This window comes from Garra rufa, chromosome 1 (genome assembly GCF_049309525.1).
Source record: "Garra rufa chromosome 1, GarRuf1.0, whole genome shotgun sequence".
Lineage (NCBI taxonomy): Eukaryota > Metazoa > Chordata > Actinopteri > Cypriniformes > Cyprinidae > Garra > Garra rufa.
The window spans coordinates 75,125,205-75,138,751 of record NC_133361.1 but is presented as its reverse complement, the minus strand read 5'-3'; the positions used below and the strand labels follow the sequence as shown (position 1 = coordinate 75,138,751).

Genomic DNA, 13,547 nt, shown 5'->3' with positions numbered 1-13,547 from the left:
GACCCCAGATTTCGGACAGCAGTGGACAAACCCTTGTGGGGGAAGCAACGACGATATCATCTAGATACACAGCGCACGTTTTGTAAATGAGACCAGCCAGTACTGTGTTCATTAGCCTCTGAAACGTAGCTGGGGCGTTGCAGAGACCAAAAGGAAGTACCCGAAACTGAAAGAGACCACGGTGTGAGATAAAGGCTGTCTTTGGTCGTGATTCTTCAGCAACTGCCACCTGCCAGTATCCTCGTGCTAAGTCCAGTGTCGTGATGAACTGTCCCCTCGCCCTTGTGCATTGTTCGCATTAACTACCCTCTCGTTATGTTCGTGGATGAAAACATCCACTAAATTAAACCGCTGTAAAAATGTATCAGATAAATTTTTTTTTTTTTTTTTTTGCATAAATCTGTTAATCAACCTCAGTCCTGATCAAAACGACCAAATCTTTTGGAAAAAATTCAGGATTTTGACTCTTTAATTGCCAAGTTCATAAATGATGTCACTGATTTTGGGAAAAAAAAAAACACACACAAAATGACTTATTTTCAATATAAAAGGTAATTGTGGACTGGATTTTTTTTTTTTTTACCTTTTTGGACCGTCTTGGACATGTGAACGATTAGTAAGAAGATTGGCTTTCATGCATTGTTAGTTTTGGCGCAGCATCAGATTTTCACTTTTTCTCCCTCATTTGTTGTTCGTGGCTGTTTTTGCCCCATTGACTTCCATTATAACCACATTTTTTGATGGCACCATATAATGATGAATTCTTGATTGTTTGTGGTTTTCCCTGTTGGGAAGAGGTAAAATTAGTAAATTTTACTGTTGATTATCAGTTGGCCCCATTAACCCTTTAGATAGGCCTTCGCAAAAAAAAAAGCTTAGTTTTTACATAGAGTTCTATGGAGTATGACGGCATATTATCTGTCGCCGATTGGGCCAAATGCTTAACATTTATTATTGTTACTATTATTATCATCATCATCATCATCAATATCATAATATTCACATCTTGCAAGAGATAAAAGCTGCCTGCATGTAAAAACAATGCATATTAAAAAAAAGATGGCCAATCCGCCCCTGTAGAGTGGTGCATTGATATCAAAAACCTCGGTTTGTAGGTACACATGAGAAAATCTCAAAGAAAACCAATAGTGAAGTAGCTATCCGGGTTCTGACACCTTGGCATGTTTCATGGGTCAAAAAGAAACAAAATGCACAGAACATAGGCAAAATGAAAATGGTCACCAATTATGTCTTTCCAAACCCAGAAGGCATTAGTTAATCTTCAAAGTGACACGACTGAAGATCTGGATGTTCGATGAAGGATGAATGGCAAAGAAGGTAACCACTGTGAAACACAGAATTATATTTTTATTCTGTAACGGGAAAAAAAAAAACGTTACGGGTTGTTTATTGTATTTTGCACTGTTATTTTGTTCATCTTCTATGGGTTCGTCTAAGGGTGGCCTGTAATGCCTCTAGGAGCAGCTTGAGGGCGCTATGGCCTTGAGGTAATCAAAGATAAAGGCTCAGCTACCATAGAGTAAGTAGTTCGTTTGGTAGAGGGAAACCATTGCCATTGTGGTGAACTCGCGCTAGTCAAGTCAAGTCAAGTCACCTTTATTTATATAGCGCCTTTTACAATACAGATTGTGTCAAAGCAACTGCACAGTATTTAAACAGCACAATAGTGTGTAAGTAACGCATTATTGTAACAATCAATTTTCAGTTAAAGGCAGTTCATCAATGAATTCAGTGATATCATCGTCAGTTCAGTTCAAATAGTATACGATATCGCTGGAAAATGTCCCCAACTAAGCAAGCCAGAGGCGACAGCGGCAAGGAACCAAAACTCCACAGGTGACAGAAATGGAGAAAAAAACCTTGGCTCAGTCGGGGGACCAGTTCTCCTCTGGCCAGACCAAACAACAGTTTGTACCAATGTCCGATTGTAGAGAACTCATCAGGATCCCATGGTGTAGTGCCGATGGCCGTCAAGGTTGGCGAGGTCTTCATTGATGATCCGCCTTGGAGCTCATCTGGTTGACATCCACGGCTATTGAAGTCATCTCTAGGTGGTGATCCATGATCTAAGCTGGGTACGGACTGGATCCGGGGGACTGGAGTGACCATCTGATCCGGATACAGGCTGGGTCTGGTGGCTACGGTGACCTCGGAATAAGAATGAAACAGACTAATATTAGCGTAGATGCCATTCTTTTTACGATGCAACGAGTGCATCAGGTGTTATGGGAGGTGTTTTCGGTTCCGGTTGACCTAATTAATGCAGCCTAACAATCCTTTAACGGATTTGAATTATAGAAATGTGTTAATGATTTTATGTGTAAGCCAGGTTAAAGAGATGTGTCTTTAATCTAGATTTAAACTGACAGAGTGTGTCTGCCTCCCGAACAGTGTTAGGTAGATTGTTCCAGAGTTTAGGCGCTAGATAAGAAAATGATCTGCCGCCGGCAGTTGATTTTGATATTCTAGGTATTATCAATTTGCCAGAATTTTGAGAACGCAGCGGACGTGAAGGACGATAATACGATAGGAGCTCGTTCAAGTACTGAGGAGCTAAACCATTGAGGGCTTTATAAGTTATTAGCAAGATTTTAAAATCTATACGATGTTTAATAGGGAGCCAATGCAGTGCTGACAGAACCGGGCTAATATGGTCATACTTTCTGGTTCTAGTAAGAACTCTAGCTGCTGCATTTTGGACCAGCTGGAGTTTGTTTATTAAGCGTGCAGAACAACCACCCAATAAAGCATTACAATAATCTATCCTTGAGGTCATGAACGCATGAATTAATGTTTCAGCATTTGACATTGATAGCATAGGTCGTAATTTCGATATATTTTTAAGATGGAAAAATGCGGTTTTGCAGATGCTAGAAATGTGGCTTTCAAAGGAGAGATTGCTATCGAATAGGACGCCTAGGTTCCTAACTGATGATGACGAATTTACAGAGCAGCCATCTAGTATTAGACTGTGTTTTAGGGCATTACTTGTGGAGGTTTTAGGTCCAATAATTAATACCTCTGTTTTTTCAGAATTTAACAGTTAGAAGTTATTCGCCATCCAGTTTTTAATATCAGCTATGCATTCTGTTAGTTTTTCGAATGGATATGTTTTGCCGGGCTGCGAAGAAATATAGAGCTGAGTATCATCAGCGTAACAATGAAAGCTAACACCATGTTTCCTGATGATATCTCCCAAGGGTAACATGTAAAGCGTAAAAAGTAATGGCCCTAGTACTGAGCCTTGAGGTACTCCATACTGCACTTGCGATTTAAATGATACCTCTTCGTTTATTGCGACAAACTGATGACGGTCTGATAAGTACGATTCGAACCATGCCAGTGCACTACCACTAATGCCTACATAATTTTCAAGTCTATTTAAAAGAATGTTGTGGTCAATAGTATCAAATGCGGCACTAAGATCCAGTAGCACTAATAGAGAGATGCAACCACGATCGGTTGACAAGAGCAGGTCATTTGTTACTCTAATTAAAGCAGTCTCAGTACTATGATATGGTCTAAAACCTGACTGGAAATCCTCGCAGATACCATTTTTCTCTAAGAAGGAGCATAATTGTGAGGATACTACCTTTTCTAGTACTACCTGTCGGCTCTTTCAAGTCCGTTGTTGAGAACTCTTGAGTTTACGCTCAACTGTGAGTAAGGAATGTCTTGTCATTTTCATATCGTATTTGTATAAAAGTGTATTGATGTCAGCCATTTTGCTTTCTTTGTAGAAAGGACTTTTTAGTGTCGTACCATCTGTGTGTTCTTTATACCAGTGGTTCTCAATCCTGGTCCTGGGGGACCCCTGCTCTACACATTTTGCATGTCTCCCTTATTAAACACACCTGATTGAGATCATCAGCTCATTAGGAGAGAGATCCATGAACTGAACTAACAAGCTGAAGATCTCAATCAGGTGTGTTAAATAAGGAAGACATGCAAAATGTGCAGAGCAGGGGTCCCCCAGGACCAGGATTGAGAACCACTGCTTTATACGAACGAGATTTGGATACGAAGGGAATAGGAAATCATGTGCGGTTGGCGCAGGTTACAAGGTTATGGCACTTTTAACCAACGCAGCGCTGAAGATGACTCGCCGAACGCTGTTGATCACGGACTAGTCTCGTACTATGGATAATTGCATTGCGTCGCTCTCAAATTTCCTTTGGAAGTGAATCTCTCAATACTTCATCTTTGTCATTTCATCTCAAAGACTGGACATCAAAGCGATAAGTTCGATCATCCTTTCATTGACTCATTTAAGAGACAAAGACTGTTGAAATTGCTAAGAGTTTATTCATGAACTTGTTTTTTTTTTTTTTTTTGTGGTGTGTTATAAGCACTTGTGAGGAAATTAAATTGGGTTTAAAGAGCATTTGTTTTGTGAGGTGTGGTTTATATCAGTACAAGTCAAAAATCTGTTGAACCCCTCAGAGTAACATCCTAAAAAGAGAGCGGTGTTACAATTCTTCTTGACAAACAGTTACCATTGTTTAAAAAAAAAAACTATATACGAACAAACAAATGGAACACTTTAAGGAAAGAAAACATCAAATATTAAAAAGTGATAGAAAAACCTAAACAAACTAAACGGGTATCAAGGCAGATAACTATTTACATTTTACTCCTTGGCTGACTGAATTTCTAAAACACGGCGGTTTTGCCTAAAGCCTCTGACCTTTTTAAAGATGGACCATTCACTTCACTGATAAAATATGTTTTATATATTTTAAGTATTAGAAATCCAACTGTCCATGATGAAAAGCAGTCTTCACACTGCAAAAAAGGCTTTTCTTACTTAGATGTTTTGTCTCGTTTCCAGCCAAAATATCTGAAAAGTCTTAAATCAAGAGGGATTATCTGCTCCGCCTGAAGGGGGTGAGACACTCAACACAGTAAACACAGTATTCAGTGTTCAGCTTGTCTATGATCATGACACTGTTCATCTGCTCTTCAGGACCCTTTTAAAGACATCAGTGAGGAGTACAAACATCCTCTGCAGGAGGAACACAAGAGCCAGCTCACTAGTTTTTTGACTAAGTCCAGCGCTGGTGCCTTCCTGTTGGAGATTCACGAATTTCTGCTTTTAGTTCTGAAGAAACCAAAAGACACAGACACTTTCAGGCCTGACTGGGGGTAAGCAAAATTGCTGCTTTGAATACAGCATTGATCACTTCCCAGTCCACAATTGGATCTGACAGTGATCTCACTGGGTGATGTGATTCCTGCAGAACAAGTGAGGTGTTTGTATTTCTGATCTGACCACCTCTGTCAAGAGTTCTAAAAAGCTCATTGTAAACTTACTGTAAAACGTTGTCACCACTTTCAACTTTGGATTTAACTTAAAATGTTAAGTCATTTTAACACATTTTACTATGAGTTGAAATAACTTGTAGTTTTAAGTTGATTTAACTTAACATTTTAAGGCAGCTGCTGAACTTAGGTTTTTACATTGAAACTGGTGAAATCTATTTATAGTGTAGCTTGTTCATTATTTTCCATCAAGTTGCTGCTTTGAATCAGTCTGATGAATCCTTCACTAAACGAATTCCATGAATTCATCAGAGTGACTCACTTAGTGAACTGAAAGTTAATCGTATTTTCAGCCATGCCTGTTTTGGAATTAAACCATTTTTGTGTACTCAATGCTCATTAAATTATGTAAATTATTTAATGTAATTTCTGACTGGCTATGTGGAACTGATCCTCCTCTGAGCCCCACTGCCAGCCTGCGTTTGTACTGCCTCATGTCAAACATATGTTCTCACTATGTGTTCTCAATGGAAATGCATCATAAACTGATTGATTTCTGTCTGTCCTCCAGTCTGAAAGAAACGCTTGAGGGCTACATGGAGCGTAAGGGTCTGGACGTTCCTCCTGAGGTGGACCAGTTCTTCCCTGAAGACATTCTGCTGTCACAGTGCATCGAAATGTGGAAGTTCTCTGCTCTTCTCAGACACGGAAGAAATCAGAATTAGATCCTGGAGGAAGTACTTCTGTTCTCTTACCCAATCACTCATATTAGACAAAGCTTAGTTTTGATTTGCAAATGATATATATCTTCACATCAGTTGCCCTGTACTGACGTTTTTGTGTGTTGATTTATTTTGCCTTGTCTTTTTTTGCATGTTTGCATGTTCGCTTGCTCCACTAATATACAACACTGACGGATCATGATTATAATATTTTAGCACACAAAGTATCTCTCTAGGATTGTTAGCAAGAATAGTACAACTTATTACTAAGTTGCAGACAATTGTTTGACCATTCTTTTTTAATATGTTTACTTGATACTCTTAAGTACATATTAACTCATTGAAGTCCTGACTCAATCACATCCCTCTCACTCCACCACTTCACTTTCTTGCTTTCTATTCATATCTGTCTGTCCTAATGGATTAAATGCAACAACAACAAAAAAAAAAAGTTACAGTATATATTTGACATTGTTCATCAACATGTTTTGGTAAAAATGTCATTAGATTGTATATTAAAAGGTGTTCCATACAAATCATTTTCAGGGGTTTTACTAATTTTACGACTTCTAGCAGTGTTTCTATGGACCAACATGTATGCTGGAACAGTGCTGCAATGCAAAATGTTCTTTTCTGTGACTTAAATTGACTTGAATAAAAATGAAATCCTCCACTTCATAGCTGGCATGTTTTGTAGTTTGTGAATGGCAGATATGACATTATTTTCTTGATGTAAAAGGTTTTCTTAAGCTATTACAAAATTTGGCTTTAACCAAAAATGTATTTTAAGTTCGGAAATGTATTTGTTTAAGCTAAATATATTTCCATGATTCATTAAGTTACACTGTTTAAAGCTGTTTTTTAAATCACATGGGCCAAGTATAGTTGGGCATTAAGTATGTTTCACTTCATCGGATCGGCATCTGGTTAAAAAAAAGTCTGAATTGAGACAGCACAGATGGCATGTCACTTTGACATATACTGTCAAAATACTGTAGAGGGAAACCTGAGAGGGATTCAACATATTAACATCTGTGACCCTGGAGCACAAAACCAGTCTTAAGTTAAATAACAATCTCATTTTGCTTTTTTGTTAAACATTAAATTTGAGACAATGAGAGCATATTCGTGAGCATTTTTAATCTCATTTATACTGAGAAACACATTAACTAAAGACAGTAGAAGTAAATATTTGTAGCTGAAGCAGAGATCATATTGAAATAATGAACTATGAAATGCACCTTCACACCACAAGAGGGCAGTAAATCACAAAATATTAAATACATCTTCTCAAAAGCTGCCTGTGTATGCACACATATAGTCGGATAGACTGAGGTAAATGGACCAGGAGAGATTACACTGTTAACTGCTCTTGATATTGTGAATAATTATTATTAACTATTACCTTAACCATTGTGCGACCTTATGGACATTTTTTGTCCAGTTCAGTTTAGTTTTTCTGTGTTAATGCCAACTGCATAAATCTTGGCTCAGGTGTGTAATTTTATTGAAATTGTAATATTTCACCCTCATTTCTTTCAAAACATCTATTTTACCCTCTGTACAAAAAAATACTCAAAAATACCTTAAGAACAAATATGTACACATTGAAACCCATTAAAACTGCATTTTTTTTTTACCCAGGGCCATTTGACTATAAAATAGCTCAAATGCATTCATTCTATGGGCAAGGCTTCAGATTTTACATTTTTACAATTTTTACTAGACTGTGCCATTTTCTTTAATTTGGCATATAAAAGAAATACTCGCTTTATTCATGTTTTCTGTCTATTATAGAGTCAATAGGAAATATAATGCAGCTATAATTGTGCACTGTAAAATCCAATAGTTTACCTTACTTAGATTTACTTAGTTATCTTTACTTAGTTGCTATACTTACTAGGTTGTATTAAATTACAGCTACTTTCAATGCAAGTAAAACAATTTACTTACTGCTTTGAGTGACACTTACTTAAAATAATTAAGTAACTACAAAGGAACCAATGACATTAACACAACAGTGAGAGGCAGCAGTGCGCTAATTTGTTGCGACGTAACAACAGAAGAAGAAAAGAAAAAGGAGGCGGGGCAATTCTTAGCCTAATAGACTTTTTACTAATTTCCTCCACTTTGGAAGTAATTTTTTTCTAGTTGCATTCAGTCATTCCCCAAAGTCGTCTTGAATGTTAAATTGTCAAAACAACTGAAAAATTAGAGAGAGCTGACTTCATAAATTGATGTTAATTTTCCAAAAATATTTTTGTTTGATCTCACCATTATAGTGGCTAGTGATCCCTTTAGTTGGGCACTTGGGACTTCATTAAAATGTTTATAATTCTCTTTCTGTTCATGCAACATGAAGTCAAAGTTATTTGGTTTCAAAGAAAGAGAAATAAATAATAAGATTGCTTTAAAAAGGTGATCTAATTTAGAAATAAATCATTAGCTAATGTACTTTTGATGTTGATCATTAATAATCTACAGTTTTATAATAATCACCATGTGAAGCTGTAAATGGGGTTGTTACTGTATAATCCTTTACTTTTTGTGGCAATATTTTGCAATCAGCCCCACTTGAGTCAGACACAGGTTTTAACATTCAGCACACTAAACGCAACAATGGTAACAATTCCATATCATTTATTTTTATAAATTGTAACAATATAAATTTTATTTGCTCTTTTTATTGTGCTACTGAGTACTGACACAAGACAAATAAAACTCAAATTAAATAAAAGCAAATAAAATCGGAAAATACAAAAACAACAGTAAAACAAAGCAATTGCATAATTTATTCATGCCCCAATGCATTCTGGGAGTCAGTAATTCTAATTAGCATAGTTGCCCTCAATGTTGCTCAGATTACAGATTCAATTAAGTTAACAAAACTTAAATGACTTAAGCTAATTTAAATCAAAGTGAGTACGGAATACTTTAACTATATTAGTAGATAATACTTAAATTACACTCAATAAAGTTAAGTTAACATTACTTAATTGAATTAAGGCAACGAGTTTGCACAATGTAATTAAGTAAGATTAACAAATCACTTTTTACAGTGTGTGGGTATGTTGGTAAGGATGTCAGAGTGTGGTTTGCATGTGTTTACTGAATATTTTATGGGTGTAATATGTTTGAAAGAAATGATATTGTACTGGCAATCAAAAATCCCACTCCATGTCTATGAGTCTCACCCTTGGCAGGGTCATAGGGTCATGAGAAAACTAGGAATATGATCAAAGAAGGTTAATGAGCTTTGAGGATTTTTATTTTTCACCCAAACACACATCTTAATCCTTGATTGCACTTTTTCATTTGTTATTGTTTTTGTACAGAGATAAAAGGTGAGCTTGAATTTGATGTAGAAGTTCAGAAGCCCCTAAACACATGTTTTTGTTTTCACCACAAGAAAACGCTGATTGTGTAGTCTAGTAGATTTTATTCAAAGTTTGAGTGTTTGCACAGCCAAACCTATATATATATTTGGTGCTTGAGGGGTCCGTGTACGTTTTATTCATTTCATTTTCAAATCGAAACGAAATAAGCAGAAAAACGAGATTTTGGCTCGATTTTTCGTTTTTTTGGTTCACGGGTAGAAAACGGATAAACGACTTCAAAATTAGTTTTCCACATGTGGGCGTTAACGAGACGCCCCTTTACGCTGATTGGTCAACCAAATCTGGACCGGTGACACCATCCATTGTTCGTTCAACAAAATAAAAGACCATTATTTATTTATTTTCATTCTTTTGCAGTCTTTAAAACAACAAACATACAAATGCAATAACATTAATTACATCAAAATATAATACAATATAACTAAAAATATTACAATAATAATAAAATTGGAAAAGCAATTAGAAAATCACATGTACACAAGAAGTACAAATAGTTACAAATTATTCAAACAATAGATTTACGGCTTTAAAATAATTTGCAGCTTGTGTCGAGTTATTTCTTGATTCTTTTAACCATTGCATACCTGGCTGTTTCTATTGAAATGAGAGTCAACAAGAAGATAGTCCTCTGACTGGGCTTTCTTCTGTTCAACCTAACTCATTTCACAAATATTAATCAGCATCCAGCATGTTTTATTTTGCTGAATGATTTTAAATCTGAGTATCTGCGGTACAGACAGCGCAAATATCAGTGTTCAGTCAAGTGTAAATGCCCAGCAGTCATAACTTTTCTTTTAGACATTATGCTCAGTTTTGGACAAGCAATGGTGAGCGCAAATACTGTAATGTAAATCGGCTGAAGGTACCGATGGTGGAGAATTTAATTTTTACTGCACTGTATATCAGCCACAGAAACGTTTCATTTCAGTTATTATAAGTGATAAGCCTTGATGCTTAAGTAAAATGTTGATATCAGCTAGATAAAAAAAATAATGCTTTAAAAAGTCGCTTTTCACGTTGTTCGGCTGTGTTCGGTGTACGGTGTTAACGATTAAATTACTTGTCCACCGCCCCACCGTCGTTCTTTATTAAAAAATTTTTATAGAAATAATATCAAGGTAATTCAGCGGGACAACAGACAATCGTCTGCTTCATAGCGAGATGATTGACAGGACCACAGCGGAGGCAGAAGCACAAGAGCGCAAAGTGAACTTTTGTTAGGCTAAATAAGAAAAATATATAGGTGCCGGTAGGTAATATACATATACCAATATAGCCACAGGAACGTTTTATTTTGCTGAGATTTAAGTTAAATGTGCACAGATGTGCCCAGGGAAATAAAATATTAGGCTAGAGTTTAAAAAAAAAGTCATTTTATACTGTATTATATATTTACACTGGATCACCAATTTAGTAATTTTTTTAATCTACAATAAAAAAAAATACTTGACAACCAAATTTAATTAAGCCAATAATGTGCTCACCAGATAACTGTATAGAGCTCTATCTATCTATCTATCTATCTATCTATCTATCTATCTATCTATCTATCTATCTATCTATCTATCTATCTATCTATATATCTATCTATCTATCTATCTATCTATCTATCTATCTATCTATCTATCTATTTAAATCAATGGTTGTGTCAATCATCTCGCTGAATCACTCGTCTCTTGCGCTGTTGCTCGTGCTGTATAAAGCGGACAATTGTATAACTACATTGATATTTGTATAAAAATATTTCTTTATAAGATTTATATAAAAAACGAAAGGTGGGGGATGGAAAATTAATTTAATCGGTGGATGGCCAAACACCATGAAACACCGGCTTTCCAAGCCTAAGCTTTATTTTTATTTTACTTAAGCATCAAGGCTGTGCACACTTAAATCCTGGCTAAATGAAACGTTTCTGTGGCTGATATATGTGCAGTAAAAATTAAATTCTCCACCCTCGGTACCTTCAGTCGATTTGCATTACAGTATTTGCACTTACCATCGCTTGTCCAAAACTGAGCATAATGTCTAAAAGAAAAGTTATGACTGCTGTGCATTTACACTTGACTGAACACTGATCTGTTCTTCTTTGCGCTGTCTGTACCGCAGATACTCAGATTATAAACCATACAGTGAAATAAAACATGCGGGGTGCAGATTAAGCTATGAAACTAATATTTCTGTAAAACGAGTTAGGTTGAACAGAAAAAAGCCATAATTTTGTTGAAAAAAAAAATCATATTTTTCATCTTACAATAAACAACGCGACACATGCTTTAAATTATTTGAAAGCTTAATGTTTTGTTTGAAAAAAAAAAAAAACTATTTGTACACATATGTACATGTGATTTTCTTATTGCTTTTTCTATTTTATTATTTTTAAGTGTCTTATTTTATTATATTTTGATGCAATTAATGCTATTTCCCTTGTGTGTTCGTAGTTTTAAAGACTGCAATTAGAATGAAAATAAAGAATGAAAATAAATAAATAATGGTCTTTTATTTTGTTGAACGAACAATGGATGGTGTCACCGGTCCAGATTTGGTTGACCAATCGGCGTAAAGGGGCGTCTCGTGACCGCCCACATGTGGAAAACGAATTTTGAAGTCGTTTATTCGTTTTCTGCCCGTGAACCAAAAAAACGAAAAATCGAGCCAAAATCTCGTTTTTTCGTTTTCTGAACAAATGAAAAAACGAATAAATGAGACTTTTTCTTATTTCTGCTTATTTCATTTCAATTTGAAAATGAAATGAATAAAACGTACACAGACCTTGAGGGCTTGGTCATTTCATTGGTTGCAAGGTGAAGAGCCGTTACTCAGCAGAGGAAGCTCTGGAGCTAGTGTTGCCCACTGACAGACAGCATTATGGGAAGAAACCAGCTTTTAAAGCATTACAATTCTAAAAATGAATGAATGTTTGGTAGTTATGAATAGAAGAGATGCTGATAAAAAACAACAGTCAGAGAAAGTGGAAAAAAATATTAATATATAACTTTCCATGACAGTTTTTTGACATGGACATTTTTTGTTCATTATGGACCTGTGTTAGTTTTTTTTTTTTTTTTTTTTTTTTTAATCTGAAAAAAATAAAAAATGCCTCAAAATGAATGTTGTTCTTCACTGACACACCCAAGAAGCTAATAAGCAAAGAAAAATCTGCTCATCATTTAGTATGTGGAAATTACTACTATTTTTCATTTTTTTCATAAAAAAACACCTGCGGCATTATGTAAACAAACCAGCATTTAAAGGGTTACAATTCTGAAAATTAATGAATGTTTGGTATCTATGGATAGAACAGATGCTGGTTTAAAAATCACATCAGTGAAAGTGGAAAAAAAAAAACTATTAATAAATCATATTTTTATGACTGTTTTTGGACATTTTTGTCCATTTTGCACCTACGTGTAACTTTTTTTTTTTTACGCACAAGGGTTAATTATCAATATTATATTCAAATGACTTTCCATCAAACATACAATACAAACAAGTGCCTGCACAGTGTTTTTGTTTTGGTGCAGTTTTCACAAGCAATAGGTCTTCATTTTTATTTTTAATCTGGAAAATCAATATGTATACATTTAGTAGAATTTAATGTTTTTTTTATTTGTGACCCTGGAGCACAAAACCAGTCTTAAGTCGCTGGGGTATGTTTGTAGCAATAGCCAAAAATACATTGCATGGGTCAAAATTTTTGATTTTTCTTTTATGCCAAAAATCATTAAGAAATTAAGTAAAGTTCATGTTCCATGAAAATTTTTTGTAAAATTCCTACTGTAAACATATCAAAATGTAATTTTTGATTTGTAATATGCATTGTTAAGAACCTAATTTGGACAACTTTAAAGGTGATTTTCTCAGTCTTTTTGATTTTTTTGCATCCTCAGATTTCTGATTTCAAATAGATGTATCTCAGCCAAATATTGTCCTATCCTAACAAACCATACATCAATAGAAAGATTATTTATTGAGCTTTCATATGATGTATAAATCTCAGTTTTGTCAAATTTAACCTTATGACTGGTTTTGTGGTCCAGGGTCACATTTGTGTTGCCCATTTCTTTTTCTTGAGGCTATGTCATGGTAATAAACTGTCTGAATGTCCTCATATGCAGCTGATGGTCGTATTAATGAGGTTTAGTGT

At 35.3% G+C, this 13,547-nt stretch overlaps 1 long non-coding RNA gene across 1 annotated transcript in view; it reads right to left on the bottom strand.

The window, feature by feature from the left end:
• Positions 1 to 1,601: 1,601 nt before the first annotated feature.
• Positions 1,602 to 13,547, bottom strand: part of LOC141339345 (uncharacterized) — a 299,598-nt gene continuing 287,652 nt past the window's right edge. The window contains exon 2 of the long non-coding RNA XR_012355950.1: positions 1,602 to 1,880. This is a non-coding gene — a long non-coding RNA (uncharacterized lncRNA). The remainder of the gene's footprint in view (positions 1,881 to 13,547) is intronic.